Source organism: Pseudopipra pipra, chromosome 1 (assembly GCF_036250125.1).
Source record: "Pseudopipra pipra isolate bDixPip1 chromosome 1, bDixPip1.hap1, whole genome shotgun sequence".
NCBI classification, from domain to species: domain Eukaryota; kingdom Metazoa; phylum Chordata; class Aves; order Passeriformes; family Pipridae; genus Pseudopipra; species Pseudopipra pipra.
In genome coordinates this window covers 93,245,469-93,263,655 of record NC_087549.1, presented here as the reverse complement: position 1 = coordinate 93,263,655, position 18,187 = coordinate 93,245,469, and the positions used below count along the sequence as shown (strand labels likewise).

The window sequence follows — 18,187 nt, the reverse complement described above, 5'->3', positions numbered from 1 at the left end:
GGATGTTTGCACTTTAAAAGTATTCAGGATTTAAAATACTTTTGAAATAGTGGCAACCTGTATCTCATGAAGGCTAATTAGTCTAAGCAGAAAACAACATTGTTACAAAATACTGTTTCTAGTATCCCAGCTTGTTGAGACTGAGCTTGGACACCAGCCACAGGTGCTATGCTACATAGCACTCAAGGTTACAACACTTTCGATTTGAGAAAAGCAGGACTCGTCTGAACCTTCGCAGCCAACTATTTGACAAATATGCTCCGATAAAAATTCTGCTCTGAAAGTGCAATGCCAGCCTAAAAAAAAAAAAGTCTTTCAAAAAAGTTTTAGCAGAAAACAGGATGGCACTTCAAGCAATACTATACAGTGCATGGGACTGTACACACTTTTCTCAAAGTAGAATGCAACAACAAAATGATGTTTTTTTTAATTCTGCAACCCACGTCATGCTCAGCAAAATGGCAAGAAAGTGTATTATAATTTTGTTCTCTGAAGAGCTTTGAAGCCAGTGCTTTATTAGGTAATGTCTCACTAATTACTAAGCAAAAGGAATTTGGAGAAAAGGCACCTCCATTGGTTTGATAAGCCATAATATGTTTTAATTTTGTACTTCAAATATTTGCATTTTGTGAAACTGAATTCCTACAGTCAAGTGCAGGTAATTCAAAGGTCACAGCTGTGTAGTTATATCATCATACATTCACCTTGCTCACTTCAAGGCCAACGATTTAAACATCAGCAAAATCAAGTGCATCAATGGCGCTTTCCAATGCCTGTCTGAATAACTTCTTGAATAATTATTCTGGCCATACAGTTCTGCAATTGTTTTAATTAATTCATTAAGGCATTCTAAATTGATATTACAAGATAAAATATTTCACTGTTAAGCTGCATACATTTGTGTTCTGCATCCTGTCTCAAAATGGTGCATTGCTAGATGCTTACTGGAAACTGCAACGTTTTTTTCACTACATTGAAACTAAAGTTCTCTGATTCACAGAGACTTAAGTCATTTTAAAAGCATTTCCAAACATCTGCTTGGCTATGTAGACCACAGCTTTGGGGGCAGATTATGACAGGCATTGATATCAAGAAAGGGACTCAGCTGAAATAGCACAGGTAGACAAATCAGGTTCTGTGGTTGCATGGAGCAGAAAACGCCATGGCATTGTAACTACAAGTAATCAATTCTTCCAGCACTTCATAAAGAACAACAATATTTGAAAGATGATGACTGCTGGTCTCAGGCAAATAGTAGTAATGAAGATGGTAAAACGAAGAGTTATGACAGAAAAACCTTAGATAGAAAAGATACTTTCTTACATATCTGCTCACAGCTCATCCCCAAGACACAGTGGTAGAATACCCAACATCACTATTTCACCATGCATAAGGCACTATTACTTTCAGACTCTTTCTAATGAACAGCAGTGGTTGGAAAATGACCTGTGTAGACAGGATTCTTGGAGATTTGCTTTAATTTATAAAGTTTTAGAGGACTGACTTGACAACTGCCTTAGTATTTAAAGAAACAAATAGCGTAATTTTATTAAAATTCTGCGGGAGGCAGGTGACTTAGCATAACTTACACAGAATGTGCTGCAAAACATAATTGGGATAGTAATGAACAATTTCGTAAGCTTTTAAAAAATCAGCTTTTGAAGGTTTTTTTAACAAAAGACTAAAAATTTAATTAAAATTGTGATTTCTAGGGACGTGGGGGTGTGTAATGAGCATATTTAAAGTTCTGTTTCAGGAATGAAGCATCACACCAGATCTCCAAGACTGGAAGGAGAAGAGTAAAGGGAGTCAAGTGTCTTTCTACAAGCAATCTACTTCATTTACCATGCATCTTCACAACATTAGCAGTTCCTGAATCACCCCTACAGAAAATATGGTTGAAAAGCAGACCACTGCCTGTGATAAGGGCTATTGTTTTTACTTCCTGAATGGCTTTTGGGACAGACTCTTTTAGAGTGGTGAAATCTCACAGGAAACATTAGGCTGCAGTTAATTCTGTAACATACAGCAGGTACCACTCAGATTCTCGGCATAAAAGGCATTGTTTTTGTGCTGGTCAAAACATCCTGGGGGAAAAAAAAGTTACATTTCAGCAGCACTAAAACTAGCAGGCTTAATTTAGAATTTATCTGAGGTTGCCATCAGACCAATTTCCAAAAAAACATTTGTAAAATGTCTGTGGGAAAGTGGATCTGAATTGTCTGGGTAAAATAATGGAAATAAGTGCATAATGAAAACAAACTCACCACTTATAATCTAGAAAGAATCCCTTCCCAATGATTGCATCAACACAAAGCTTTCTGACCCCAAATGGTTGTGGTAGCTGTAGAAATTTTAGAAGCTCCAATGTGGACAAGGATATAAGCATTATCTGCAATTAATACTATGTTATTGCTCCTAAATGTCATTTCTATCTTGTAGTACAGTGGTTAGTCTTGCTGGGAAAAAACTGTTCTGTGCAGTAGTAGACACATTCATGCTTCAAGTACATATTCTTTGCTATGTATTACTTTGTCAACTTAAAATGAAAGAAGACCACACATTTCAACATAATTGCCCAATCCTAAATCTAAAATTTTCCAAGCAATTTAACGGACTGATTTACAGTTATTCTTACAAGAACCCAATGACTGATGTCTTCTAAAAATAGAAATTTATACCAGGGTCCTGATGTTTGCCTTCAAGAGTCTTCAAGGGGATTTTCAGAAGCAAATTAATCCCCTCTTCACACAGTTATAGAGCTAAGTCAGTCAGACCATGGACACAACTTCCTTACTACCCATGTATCTCTTAAATAAAATGCAAGTTAAGGTACTCACTTTGAATAATTAGGGAAACAAACAGTAATGAATTATTTTATTTTCATTATTTTATAATGTCATTATTTTATTTTCATTATTTTATAATGTCATTGTTTGAATATATTTAACTATATTTTGCAGAATTTAAAATTAGTGACAGTGCAAAAAACCAGGAAACTGTAGTCTTTCATTACTAATGATCCTCAACTTCTCCATCTGCTTTATTTCTCTAAAATTCTCTCCTTCTAATGATTCCTCAGATCTTTTCTTCTACTTTATTTTTTTCCTACCATTTTCTTAACCTTTTCCTCTTGTCTTGCATTTGGTGACTGTTAATGCCATGTAATGCCACGCTTGTAACTCTCCCGCAGTGTCCTCATGTCCCAATAACTTGGAATGGTATGACATTCTTCCAAGCTAGTTGGCAAGTGTTTGTATGCTTTGATTTCCTCTTTAACTACTCAAGTCTGTGGTGAGCCTGAAATTCTTCCACTTCAACTGCTGCCAGCTCTGACAGAAACCATAACTTGCTAGTCTTTTTTTTTTTTTTTTTAAAGCACAAAGATGAACAGCTAGCTTTAGACTTAAGATGATGGGGTTTTTTGTCCTCTCACGTCCATTGCCACTCAGACAGTTATGGTCAGTCATTTAAAAGAAAATCAGAAAGACCATGACTAAAGCACTTAGTGCACAAATCAGAAGACTAAAAACAGGCCACAGAACCTCTTGGGGATTCAGGATCTAAACAGCCTTCTAGATATCACAGGCTGGAAAATACACAAGAGGCAGCTCTAGTCATCAAATGCAAGACTTAACAGTAAAAAGGAATGGACAGACAAAACACAAAGTAGCTCAGCAATTCAGTTGTTTACAGGCCTTAGTCAATACTTAAATGGAATCTTTCTTCATATTTCCACATCTACATCTGGTACAACATTATCTTTGCAATGGCTGACTTGAAATATTTTTTCAACTGTAACAAAGACACAGGGTTTTGGATAAGGGGGTTTTTGCACAATCTGCCTATTGAACAGACCCGACAAGCCAGTGTAGCAAGGAACACTATCCAATGACTTCCCCGCAGGAACACAGATATGGCTGATGACATCATACTACAAGATGTTTATTTGCTTTTATAAACATGGGTTAAATTGACATTTTCCTTGAGAAGCTGAGTTGTCTGAAGAAAGAAACACGAATCTTGCCTTCTACTAAGAGGTGATTGACCCTGTGAGATGGAGAGGACTGGGAATGTCATATGCCTTAATTTTAGGCAGGCCTTTGCAACAGTCTTATAAAGAATCCGTGAAGTCAAACTGCTGTGATACAGACTGAGTAAGTGGACAACAAGGTGGGTTTACTGTCTGGACTGCTGGGATTTGGTGAAGCAGTGCAAAGTCTAACTGGTGGCTTGTTAGTATTGGTGTTCCTCAGGGACTGACTGATGAAGATGCCACTATAATTTCCTGACTTTATTAACAGCATGGGTGAAGGGATGTAATACATCTGCAGCAAATCCCAAGATGGAGGTGGGGAGAGCACTTAATGTGCTGAAGGGCAGGTTTTCTATTCAGTGAAATATCAACAGCCTGGAGAAATGGGCTAACAGGAACTTCACGAAGAGAATTGGCCTGTTCATTGTTAGTATGAGGAGATCTTACTGCTGTCTACAAAGAGCTGACGGGAGCAGTGAAGGCACAGCTGGGCTGTTCTCGGAGGTTCAAGGTCACAGGATTAGAAGCAACGGATACACACTGTAATATGAGAAAATCTGATTAAGACCAAAGAAAGTATTTTACTATGACAGTGGTCAAGTACTGGAACAGGCTGCCCCACAGCTGATCTCATCTCTTTGGGATCCTGGACCCCAACAAGGACGCTATTTCTTTCTAGAAACCAAATACTTCCTCTGCTCCAGGTTTACATGTGCGTCTGCATGTATGAATGTGAGCACATACATGTGTAAGTGACACATACAAGAGAAGCCGAGCATGCTTCCAACCTCACCAGAAGCTTAGATTCAACTACTGGGGTAAGAAAAGCTAGAAGATGAGAAATTAATGCAGAGAAGGATCAAATCTGGTCTGTATAAGAAGGACTAGACAGAAACATTAAACGAAAGACACCACAAGCAGTACCAGCATTTAATCATTTTTGTTCCATTTGTAATCATATACATTCAGAGTACCATACTGATACTAACATATTGTCTATAAAAACACCACAGCACTTTGAAGGCTAACAAGAACAGACAAACAAGTATGGTAGCTTTTTGAAGCATATAGCAAGTAACCAGTAATGAACAAAATATTTCCAAACATTTCCAAACTCATCCATATATGAGTTCACAAAAAAAAAAAAAATTAGAACACTGATTTTAGAGATTACAACAGAGATAATCAGTTCTGTGCAAATTAGTTTTCTGCTTTTGTCATGTTCCTCCACAGGATAAAAGAATACAGAAAAGGGGCACTGTGTCCATACCCGGAACATTGTGAAAGTGGGTATATGGACATTCTTTGATGCCCATGGAATTGTGAATTGCCATTTAGACTTGCACCTTTTTTCCTGTCATACTTCACCTTCATACAACATTAATGAATACATGTCTAAGCTTTAAAGAGGCATACTGATGGTAACTGCGAAGTCTGAAATTTAGTTCCCTGAGTGAAGTATATTTGTGCTTCTCTTACTAAAAACAAGAATAAGTTAAATTTGTCAGTTTTGTTATGAGTTACATATGGTCATATTTAATCTTCTGAATTCACGTAACTTGAACTCACTTTAAAAACCTAAACTCTCTTCAGTAAACACACCATTATCACTTGTAAAAGAAATGGATGAGGGGGAGATAGACCTGAATGTATTGTATAAACAACAAAGAGAGGTTCCCCAATGAGCAGATATGCAATGAGCTGTTGTGTGTGCTCATGTCTAAGGCACTTCATAGAAACTACAGAATCCAACTTTCTAGTCTCACTACACTTGATGGAGATAGGTCTCTATGCTTTCCTTTACAGAAAAGCATTCATCCCTTTGGAAAGTAAAGCCATTCAGCTGATCTAGACTAACATAAAAAGAGTTGCTGTATTTATTACACATTTATGCTATTACTTTCATAATTTCATTTCAAAAGGGACGTTTGCTTTTATTCACATATTGACCACACAAGAAAATAAATCAACATACAATATTCAGCAATGTTCATAAAATATTCAGCATGGACATAAGATAAACCATAAACTCCTAAAAAGAGAAGAGCAGGAGGAGAGCAGAGACCAGAGTTCTAAGTGGAAATCAGTATAGCAATACTATCTTTGAGACATAACGAGCAGTAAGAGCTATTTAAAAGAATATACATAAATCAGGTACATATTCCTTAGCTAAGATTATATTTGTATTTAAGTCTTGTAAGCATTATGCATTAAATTCATTTTATTAAAATCATAGGGAATACCAAGTCTTACCCTTCCTTATTTTGCAGAGGGTATCAAACTAGAACAACCTATGCAGCTGAATATCCTAAGCACAAAACGTGTTCATAATAAACACAAACACCCAAGAAATCTGAAATATAGCTGAAGAAACAAAACTGGCTAGCACTGAAAGATCCCATTCCTAGTATTTTAATAGCTGTCAGATAGAGCAAGGGCATGTAGCTATAGGACAAGCAGGAATGGATTCAAACTGGAAGACAACAGGTTTTAGATTAAATATTGGGAAGAAATTCTTTACTAGGAGTGTGGTGATACACTGGAATAGGTTGCCCAGAGAAGCTGTGGATGCCCCATTCCTGGACGTGTTCAAGGCCAGGTTGGATGGACTTCAAGCAACCTGATCTAGAGGAAGGTGTCCCTGTCCGGAGCCAGGCTGTTGGAATTAGATGATCTTTAGGGCCCCTTCCAACCCAACCAATTCTGTGATCTTAATTTTCTGTTCTGTTTAACTGACTTTTATTAAGAGGTGTGGCTTCACTCCCATATTTAACTTAAACACTACAAACTGTGGGGCCTCACTTCCACTCAAAGAAGCAACAGTTGAAAAGTACATAAGCTGCTAGAATGAACTGTCAGTATAGGAGCAGGGCCTAGTTTAATGACGAAAATTTCCATTAGAGTCTCTGCAATAAGTTCAGCACCCGTCTGAACCACAACAATGGGTATGTTATATATTAGCTGGTTATAAAGTGTCTGCACTTGCTTGGCTTTCAATACAGTTGCAAGGATTGTACACCAATCGTGTGAGTGAAACACTGATGCAAGAAGGGAACCTGTAACAAACAACCAGAGGAACTAGACAGTATTTAGAGTAACTTCTGTATTACTCTGATGCTTTCACATACACATATCTCTACACTTGGAAAACATTGACTGTTTCCACAAAATATTGCTGGATTAGGATTTTAACATGTCCAAGAAACACTTCTGAGATCAGCTGCAGATACAGCAAGACTTTCTTGCAAACCTACTATTTCCCTACAAATTGCAGATACAGGCCAACAGGCACAACACCAGCTTATGTCTTCTGTTCAAGCAAAATGGCCAAGCCTAATGAAGACATCACTTCATACCTTTAATTCAGAATCAAGGATTATTTACACATTTACAGTGTGCTTGGTGGACAGACATCGCTGTATTATTGTGAATTACAGAATTCTAAGTTACTTCACTAAATATGAACCAACTACACAGCTGACCTTTCCTAAAGATATTGATACTTACATAAATAGTTTAATTTGTAATATTTTCTCTCTATAACTTAAACCTTTCCTTTACACTCTTCCTCACTTAACTGGTAAATTAAAAACAAAATTTCAAAAGTAATTGCATTTTATTTTACTAAATAATTAGGATATACCTAAAACAAAAGACAAAAGTTTCAATATGTATTTGACTAGTTATAAATCACTATATTATTTTACCCATACTTGCTATTTAGAAAAGTAAGTGATGTATAGTTTTGGAAAGGAAAAATAAATTTTAAAAAAATCAGTTTAAAACCCTAACTTGCAGGAAAAAAAAAGCCTCTACACCAATAATAAAGGGAGTTCTTCTTTAAGTTCTTTAACAAATGATCTAAACCAAACTGTAGGAACAGAGGAATGTGAATGACTAAACAAACCCTTCAGTAAACATTCCCCAGCTGCAGTTTTCAGCCTACTACCAAGCTAAAATGTGGAGACTCAATCTACCTTCTGCAAAATTATAAACTTCAGAAACAAAGCAACATTACATGACATACATGACTCACAAACAGAGTCACTGAAAACAAAAACCACTAGACGTTTATCTTAAAAACAGAAAAGACACCAGGTCTGGCTCCAGTCTGCAATGCAAGAAAGACCATGTGATACTTAGACACTTGTGTATTAGTTTAAAAATAAGCTAGATAAGCATGTGATGAGTGACAATTTTGTACTTGACCTTTGCTTAAATAGCTTCTTTTCACAAAGTCCACACAGACATCAACAAACTTCCTAAAAAAAAAGAAAAAGAAAACAAAAAGCTAAAACTCTACATCTCATCCAGTGTGTTGAAAATAAAGCCTAAAACCAAAATTCTACATGGTTACTTCAGAAAAAATAAAAAACATATGTTTTTAAGGACAAATTCAGAAAAATTATTTTTCTTTACAAAGCATTGAGCTCTTGTAAATCAAGCTCATGAAATTCAACATGTTAAGTTACAGAGACAGAAGCGTGGGGTGTTTATTTCCAGTGGGAATATTTCACTCTGCCTAGCAGGCAAAGAATTTGGAAATAGAGTTCCTCTTTCCTGAGGCTGACCAGGCCTACAGAATTGCACAGGAAATGCTTTTAAGTCAGGAAATGAGGATGCATTCTGCATGGGACAGGGAACCCTTAATTTAGGGTATTACTTTCTGAAGTGTCAAACCACAACATTTACCTCTGGAGTAAGCATTAAGCAAATCCATCAACATCCACAGTTTTGTATCTAAATCCTTGTGGGTTTCTCTGTTTCTGTTTATATTTATCTAAAATATCACAGAGTGGTTGAGGTGGGAAGGGACCTCTGGAGATCATTTAGTCCAATACCTCACTGCTCAAAGGAGTGGCAACTAGAGCAGGTTGTTTAGTACCATGACCAGGCAGCTTTGATTTTCACCAAGGATGGACACTCCACACCCTCTCTGGGCAGCCTCTGCCACTGTTCAATCACCTCTACTGTAAAAGAAGTTTTTTCTAACATTTAAATAAAATTTCTTGTATTTCAATTTGTGCCCACTACCTCTTGCTCTGTCCCTGGACACCACTGAGAAGAGCCTGGTTCTATCCTCTTTACACCCACACACACTGAGATCACTTTCATGGCCCTTCAGTGCCCCAGTGTCTCGATGCCTCCCTTGTACTGCAGAGCCCAGATCTTGATCCAGTACTCCAGGTGTGCCTCACCAGGGCTGAGCAGAGTGGAGAGATGACCTCCCTCCACCCACTGGAGACACTCTGCTGAGTGCAGTCCAAGAGGCTGTTGGCCTCCTTTGCTGGGTCATGTTTATCATATGCTTTTATTTGTGAAAACAAGGTTTAAAAACGTGGTTTCCACATTTTAAACAGAAGGTAATGAGACGTATGGGATAGAGTTTCATATTTTAGGCTAACCTCGCAGTAAGTTTTGTGTTTTACCTAAACATGAATGATGATTTCAGTGCTGATATTAAGTTTCAGGGGCAAAGCTCTTAACCATATTCCTAGTAGCATAATGCATTTTTCCTCCACTTTCATTCAGTGTATTCAAGATATAGAGTAAAGACTTAAAGTCCGTAACCACTCCTGATGTAGACACTGAGAACCTCCCTAAAATGGGCAAACAACAGTGATTCTGGAAAGAATAATAAATCATTCTAATTAATCATGATCAAAAGAGGTAAAAAATTAAAAAATTGGATTTTCACTTCTTATCACCACCCCTCCAAGAGCAACCGTTCCTTATTCTGAAGTCAAAACCAAATATGGCAACAGCAGAGAAAATTGCTCTCTAAAAGTCAGACAACTGAACTCCGTTTGTAAGGATAAAGCCTGTTTGAAGTAACACTGACACAATCCCACCAACAGGCAGCCTGGTTTCTTAACTCCTTGACAATAATAAGCAAACAGGAAAGCAGCAGCTTTCAGACTTGCAGTTGTGTTTGCAAGACAGGACATTAACAGCAACCAAACACAAAATTCTGCTTTCATCATGCAAGCTCATGCTGCCAGGGCTGTTTCATTTGGATTCGTTCTTGCTATACAGGACAACAAGGTGAGTCCCTAAAGATGGAAATAAGCCAAAGGAAAAAGAACAGATTAAACAGAGATCTAAAGAGCTGCCTCCTTCACACAATGATAAACACAAGTTAATGTTACACTGCTGACTATAACTGTCAAATTTAGGCTCAGTCCATATAGGTCTTTCATGTTTGGAAAAATGGTTTATGTAATGATTAGTCAGAAGCTCCATCAAACCTATGAAACACTTCAAGAACAGTACCTGACATATTGATGTTAACTTTGGGGAATTTTATCTACCAATACACTTCATACGGATAGAGAAACACCGGATCTTAATTTTCTAGACACAGTAGTTGATTCTTATTTGACTGAAGCCTTCTTTACATCTTACAGTATTAACTATACACTATTACTGTACACTAATACACTATTATTATCAGAGCAGAAGGGAATACAGAGCACTTGTACAAGCCTCACTCTGGTGAGGTAACAGGTACTAGCACACTGAAAAAGTTATAAAACTATTTTTTGTTATAGTCTAAATATGAATCTAAGATCTTACTTTGCCACCTTTTTTTCTTCCAATCAATTGAGTCTGGACTCAAGGAAAAACAAAGATGACAGCTTGAATAAGGGAACTAATGGGTGATCTCTGTAAAGAGAGAGGGAACATGTGAAAGATCTTCTCTAGTCAGTGAACTAATCCAGTCCAGTTAATCCCACACACAACTGTGAATCAGTTACGGTGGGACTGTCTCCAGGCACTTCTCAAATCTTCACTTCTGCATTTGTACTCTTCTACTCAAAAAGAAACCACCTCCTAGACAAAAAAAAAAAAAAAACAATGCAAAACAGACATGGTTTTCCATTCCATAATTGGTATCAAGTTGACAGAGGAAGTAATTACCTTTTGTTTGTCATGACTTTCCCTTCTCCCCACTTTGTACAGTACTGTGCATAGCGCTCTGCAGCACAGGAGTGCAGAAACACCTCAGAGTATTTTTTGTGATCTGCTGAGTACCCTCAGTTCCTAAGGCAGCAACTTACAGAGATATAAGTTGATCCTGAAGGGACCTGAAACTCAAGAGCTCAATCTCATTTGGACTAGCAGATAATTAGTAAAAAAAAAAAGTGATTTATTAGATATGATTCATCTTGGTGCAATGGAAAAAAACTAAAACAACTAGTCAGAAGAAAATTTAAAGCAAATATTTCAACAGGTTTTTATTAAGACACCCTGTTGGGAAAAAAAGTTGTGTGTCCACAAAAATTTACCATTTACTGCCGAAATTGCATCATTGGGGGGAGGGGACCCTTCAAGTGCCTCTTTTAAACTTATTTATTCTTGGTACAAACACTAGCTCTTCTAACATGCATCTTGTAGTAAAAGCAAAAGGAGGAGGAACACAAAAATGTGCTCTAAGCATTTTACTTTTCTGTTGAGTATCTGAAGCACAAATAAAACTATCACTGAACTCAGTGCAACTTATTTTTACAATTAGGAACCTTATCTTTTCAAAAAAATTGTATCATTTCAAGAACAGTCAAGAATAATAATGTAGAAAATATGCAGATCGTGAGACTTTTCAATAACATTAACAGATCAAGAAATAATAGAGATAATGTAAATTATCTTAAAAGTAAGCTTGTAAGCCAACAGGTTAAAAACTTGCAGCTTATTGGAACTTCACAATAAATGTCAAGATTAAAGGGTGTTAAGTTTTAATTTTTTCTTTCCCACATAAAGGAGCCATACAAAGAAAGATACTATCACATACAAAACACATGAAATAATATTAATAATCCTGGAACATGTCACATTGGATTTTATGTCACCCATTACCTGCCATTACCTGCCATGCACAATCTTTATATTCAACTTTACAATTATTATTTGTTTAGTTTTTTTCTAAAAGCACCTTTACTTCAGGGATTTTGCTCTTATGTCACATACTGATAGTACAGTTAAGTGCCCTACTCCTCCCTATGTTTCAAATCTTATAAATTCACACATGTCAATGAGATTATCATAAAAACATGCCTTCGTGTACTTGACAGATAATGCCAAATACAGATTTTATTGAAGACCACACATCTTATTCAGGGAAAACTATTTTTCCATTAAAATTATCTCCAGGTCAAGTCTAAGAACAAATTCAAGCACAAGACATTTCCCAAATCTGATTCTTATTTTTACACTTCCCTAAACACATTTCCCCATCTGGTCTCCAAAACAAATTCCACCTTGACCTGAAAGGGCACAAGAGACACTTCAATCAGACTGTTTGACAAGCTGTTTTCATTTTTAGTGGCATTTAAGAAGTCATACCGATGTTTGCAAAATAGATCGTTGTTATTATTATTAGGCAACTAAAAGTAATCTGATTCTGCTGATGAGCCTTAAAGCTAAGGCATGAGCACTTAGCTTTAAACACTTAAGTTGTACAACACCTTAAAACAGGATATTAAAACCCCAAGAATAATGAGTACATAAAACACAGGCATTTCTCATACTAACATTCAGCAAGATAGTGTTTTTGCGAAACAATGGTTTCTCTAGTGCTTGTCTTTTTTTTTTCTAGTTTGTTTTTTTTAATGGGAAAAGCTGGGGCTAAAGGGCAACACACTATCAATTATAAGTATGACACAGGAGTTTATTTGTCAGTATTTACTGTAATCTGAGAAATGAATAAAATGTTTCTCAGGATTTTGTCCAGATTTCTCTTAGGAAACACGTATGTGGGCGTTAAGAGAAGGGACGCTCAGCAAGGAGGAATTTATCTCCAACCTCAGAAAGCATACTGATGTCAGAATTATGGATATATGAAATTGCCAACAACTTCAAAATGACCTCTTCTCATTCAAACAGACTAGAAAACGTAGCTCACTGTGTGATCCAAAACCACTTCTGTCAGTAAGCATCTGCCCAGGAGGTAGGCAGGAAATCGCCTGTGTGCTAACCTGCAGTCAGGTTCCAGGATATTAAAGTTCTCATTTTCTGAATTGGTCTTCAAAATAATTAGGAATGTAGCACTGAAAGGAATGAGCTGAAACTGCAGGAAACTATATGTCGTAGTTACACAAAGCAAAATCAAGTTTTTTTACACACACCCCTAACCTTTCCCTCATGTAGCTTAACTTGAAAACTGCGAACTGTGTTAAATTCTGGTGATCTTCCTCTTGGGTTAAGAGAGTCACAGAACTGCGTAGTGTGGGAAGCCACCTAGTGACGGAGGAGCACAAATATGCCTGGAGCTGCCCAAAGTTTTAATGAGATGACGCAGTTGGAGCATGTGATTACTGCTGTTTTTCTCACTGACTTGCAAGTTGTGTGGTGTACTGGAGTTTAGAGAATTGCATGGTGATTTCTGGCAACTTTTATGAGTCTTACTAAGTCTTCTAAATGAAGTGTGAAATAGCAAATTTTCTCAAAATGGGATGTACACAAGAGCAAAAGGAAATGTATCAAAATGTATAAGGAGAAGATCTGATGCAAATTTTAAACTAACTATGGCACTATATGCAGAAAATGTTCAAATTTGTGAGGCTGGGAGGAAATAACCTAAGGGAGGCAAAAGTGCAAAAATGGAAACAATCAAAATGAACTATTTTCCTCTAACTCAATGCAGAAGTCATTCAGCAGACTCAAAAGAGGAAGTTTTCATGACCCAGAAAAAAATACTTGTAGAATTTACGTGTACTTAAACAGCATTTCTCAAAAACTGAGAGCTCAAAAAAATAGCATGAGCATAGAAAACTGCACAGCAAGATTTCAAGGCCAGTAATGCTTGTGTACAAACAATGTGTCATCATGTTTTTCCCTATGGCAAAGAACTTTACCAACATGCACCTTCTGACTCCACTGAAAAACCTCACTGCACACGAACTGCATATGATTGGACCACGTAAAGAGCCGAGTGGATGATGTAGATTAGATGTCAGTTTACTTTGACATGTCACCAAATAGCACCATTGAAGAAATCCATCATCACAACAACAGCGAAATTAAAAATATGTGTTACAGTACAGCTGGCAGTATTAGAATATAGTATGGAGTTGCCATTGTATGTCACTTTGAATAGCAGAATAAAGCCAAAGAAGCAACTATTTACAGGAAGAATTCTTAGGTGACATATGTCAGCAAACTTAATGAACGATTGGCTGAACACTTCTTGGAATAGGACATTCATTAAATGCATGCTTATTCTAGACCCATTCAAACAGCATTTAACAAGAGCAATGAAAAATACAATCTCAGAAATTAATACAAGTCTTCAAGTCATACCACAAATGATGTCACAACTGCAGGTATTTGATGTACTAGTCTTTTAAAGACCCTTTGAACCCTATAAATTTCTTTCCTCTCAAAATTATTCTTGGCAGGGGATCATGCTCTAATCCGTATGGGGAAAGTAAAGAAGCCCAGTTCAGGATTATTTTGTCATTGACAGCATGACATCAGAGAAATTCTAAGGCTATAGCTAAGGGTTTTCACAAGTTCTGTACTTGAAATCTCAGGGATAGAACTGAAATTCAAAAAAGTGAGTTCAAGCACTGAATACTCTAAAAACGAGAAAGTAGCATTGTAAAGAGAGTAACGGTGGCAGAAATCATGAAAACGTACAAAGCTGAAAAACAGCACTCATAAAGCATAAGAGAAAAAATTAGCTTGTTTCAGGCAAATAGTGAAAAAATTATATCCTAATTATGTATTTCATACAGGTATTTAATAAACTTTTTATGTATAAAAATCTTTCTTTTTGTGAGGGATCTTCTTGAATTCAAGATCATCTTCCTTTCAGGTTAGCATGGTAGCAGATATTTACTCTAGAAGGATCCACAAAACATCTACATCCTATTCACTATTCATCAAAGCAATTTTGTATAATACAGACTAGTGCAAATATCAGAACTACCATGGGCAACAGCAAGAGAAATTGAATATATCAACAGCAAAAGGGAATTTATCATACTAAACTCCAGACAGTCAAAAAAAGTTGACCAGGCCTAATACTACTGTGGAATGAGAAGGACCATGGCCACCTCCACCAATATAGACAAGGGGTAACTCCTCTGCCATCAGCTGTTGATTTCAATGAACAATTAACAGTAAGTTGCATCACAAGCTGGGTTTCTTGGCACTGAAGGAAGCACCCCACAAAATCAGTTGCTTTGATGCTTGGGAGAAGACAGAAATCAAGCTACTCAGGATGGAGGAAACAGCTCTTTTCTGGCCCAATCCATCTACTTTCTTTTCGGCTTTCTTCAATTACCTTTCTACATAAGCTGCTTAAGGAAACTAACTAGCAAAATGCAATACTTTTCTGCACGAGGAAGAGTAGGTGAGCAGGCACATCTCAGCAATGGGGACGCAGAAACAAGACAGACACAGAGAGAACAGAAATGACTATGAGCACAACAGCTGGCAAGACCAGAAGGTGAGCCCCACTGATATATCCACCTCCGTCTGACACACCATGATTTTTCCCACGTTTTCAGTGAAATTGTTACCATCAAGCACCTAGAGATTTTGTAGCATTTTCTGTAGCAGACTGTTACATATAATTTTATATGCCTTAAACAAATGTGAATTAGTAATAACTGAAAAAAGAGCAATCTTTCAGAGTGTGTCATCAATACGCTGTTTGAATATCTAATTAGGAAATAATGACCTTGGCTGTGAGTTACAGTAAGTTGCAGTGGAAAGAGACCTTAGGCAAAAAAGTAGATTGTTAAAACTTTCTGTGGTAAACAACTGTTTTGCCTTTTCCCTCAGTTACAGCAGTGTGGTTTCTGCAAGCTTTGGACTACTAGCTTTTCAGATTTTATGATTAGAATTAAAATGCCTAGATACACACAACTATGTCATCTATCATTTTCATTATGTAAAGGATTTTGTGAATTGTGCCAAAGAACAGATTGATATGTGGTACATGAATAGTTGAAATACACACTTGGTATACTATAGCTAAAATCTAAATATATGTACATGCAAATACTGACTAAAATATAAACGAAAAAGCAGAGGTTTTCTTTCAAAAACACATACACTATCCTTCTAGATTTTCTACCTTCCCTATTTCCTGAAGGTAACTGGCACAATAGGGTCTAGCATGTCATACATGTTTGAGCTAAACAGTTATGCAAAGTACCCATTTCAATATTATAAGCTAAGGTAGGGCCAAAGTAATTGTATAACTTCATATTTCCTGGGGAGTTCACTCTAAGCATTTATCTTGAACTAAAGTAAAAGTAAATACAACATATAATCATATACTAACTATATTATTATAATCACCAGAAAAAAATTATTTTGCCTTTCCAAGCATAATATTGAATGTAGATCAAAACATGTTTTGATCTTTTATTCTAAAAATTAAAATCTTCTTTCAACTGCAGTGTCACTTACCTTGAAAAGTAAAACATTAAAATATAGAAAATCTGTATGTCATTAATGAACAAACTAAATCAGGTAAATTGAAGATATGGAATTCAACCTCGTAAGTATTCAATCAGAGATGTTTGCCAAGTATGAAAAGATTTATAATTCAGGCTATCCATTCAAAATGGGGACAGCAGTATTTTAGAAGATGGAAATGATGAATACATTGTGTCATAGCTGGATATACAAAAGTATATAATCAGTTGCCAAAAAACCAAGCCTATCACTGTCAAACACTAGGTGATTTTTCACATACCAGAAGGATTTTCATTTTCCAACACACTCTATATTTTTATCTAGAGATAACATTGTACTAAGGAACAGATTTGAGTTCACAAGAGTAAACATAGAAAGCCAAAAAAATAGCAGTTCTTCTGCTGAACTGATGAGATTATTACTGAAATGTCCCACTAATTCCAGCAGAGAAATGCATTGGCTTCACAAGTTGTCAAACTTAAGCCGCAACGTCCTTTTCTGAGAAATCAAAGATGTTTTGGTATGGTTTTAAGATGGTGACTCCAGAAAACTCATCCCTGTTACAAAGGAGTCAGAGGTGATAAGAATCCACAAAGCATTTTCAAAGGTGGACCCACAGGTGTAGATAATGTTTGCTGAATGCCACAAAAAGGTAGAAATCTAGGTCAAACAGTTCAATTAGCCAAAAAACTGGACAGGCAACACAGGCCACTGCAAGAGTTTGGGGATTAAACAATCATAATAAGGGCCTCTTTTTATGGACTTAACAAACAGTAACTTGTTACTGTAATTAGAAAAAATCTAGTGCATCCTTGTTGATCTCTATACTACTTCGCTAAATATTAATTTTAAATCACTCTTCAGACTGGCTAGACTATATTCAGTTAATCAGCACTGAGTGCTGCCTGTTTATGATCATGTCCACGATGTTCAGTTCCCTTTCTTGCAGAGAGCTCCTCAGTGCCAAATACTAGTGTCCATCTGCAGTCACTCCATGGTATACGGGTCTCCATATGAAAATGGAAAGTTGTATTGTAACACAAGGGGAGGAGCAGGCCTGACTTCTGGAGAAGAGACACTCTGAACTGGTAGAGCAGGAGCAGAATATTGCAGGATCAGCACTATAAGCCCAAGCCAGTGTAGCCATGCAGCATCTCTCTGATATAGCTGGACAAGAACCAAGGTAAAACAAAACCGAGAAATACTGGACCCTTAACTTCATTAGACCCATCTCCCGACTCTGTCTGCAATAGTTCAATTTCATGTCATGTGCTCCTGGGCCTCTGCTTCTGCACCTGAGCCTGCTAACTTGACTCCCTGCAGTACTGTCAGACTAATAACTAATGCACATTTCACTGACAAAAACTGCAGTGGCATCATCAAGCGTTCCCAAGGCCATCAGTATCTTTCTCTGGAGTATCTTATGCTGGCAAAGGAATAAATACTGTTCTGACTGGACTCTACACATCTGTCAGTGTAATGGCATCAAATGATTTGGAAGCAATAACTATTCCTCCATCAGAGTAAGCAAATAGAGCCCCTGTGCTTCTCTTCTTGATCTTTCTGTTTGCAATCCCCTCATTTTTGAGATGATGTCACTGCCCTCCTTACCTACTATCATCTGGGGAACCTACTGATAGTTGTTGTTGTTGAGTCATCTCGCCAATTGCAGCAATGATATGGGAATATGATCTACTTTTAACAACAAAAGCAGCTGGA

General features: G+C 36.9%; 1 protein-coding gene across 1 annotated transcript in view; it reads right to left on the bottom strand.

The window, feature by feature from the left end:
* Nucleotides 1-18,187, bottom strand: part of CDKAL1 (CDK5 regulatory subunit associated protein 1 like 1) — a 411,527-nt gene that overhangs the window by 231,519 nt on the left and 161,821 nt on the right. The gene's annotated exons all lie outside the window — the stretch shown is intronic.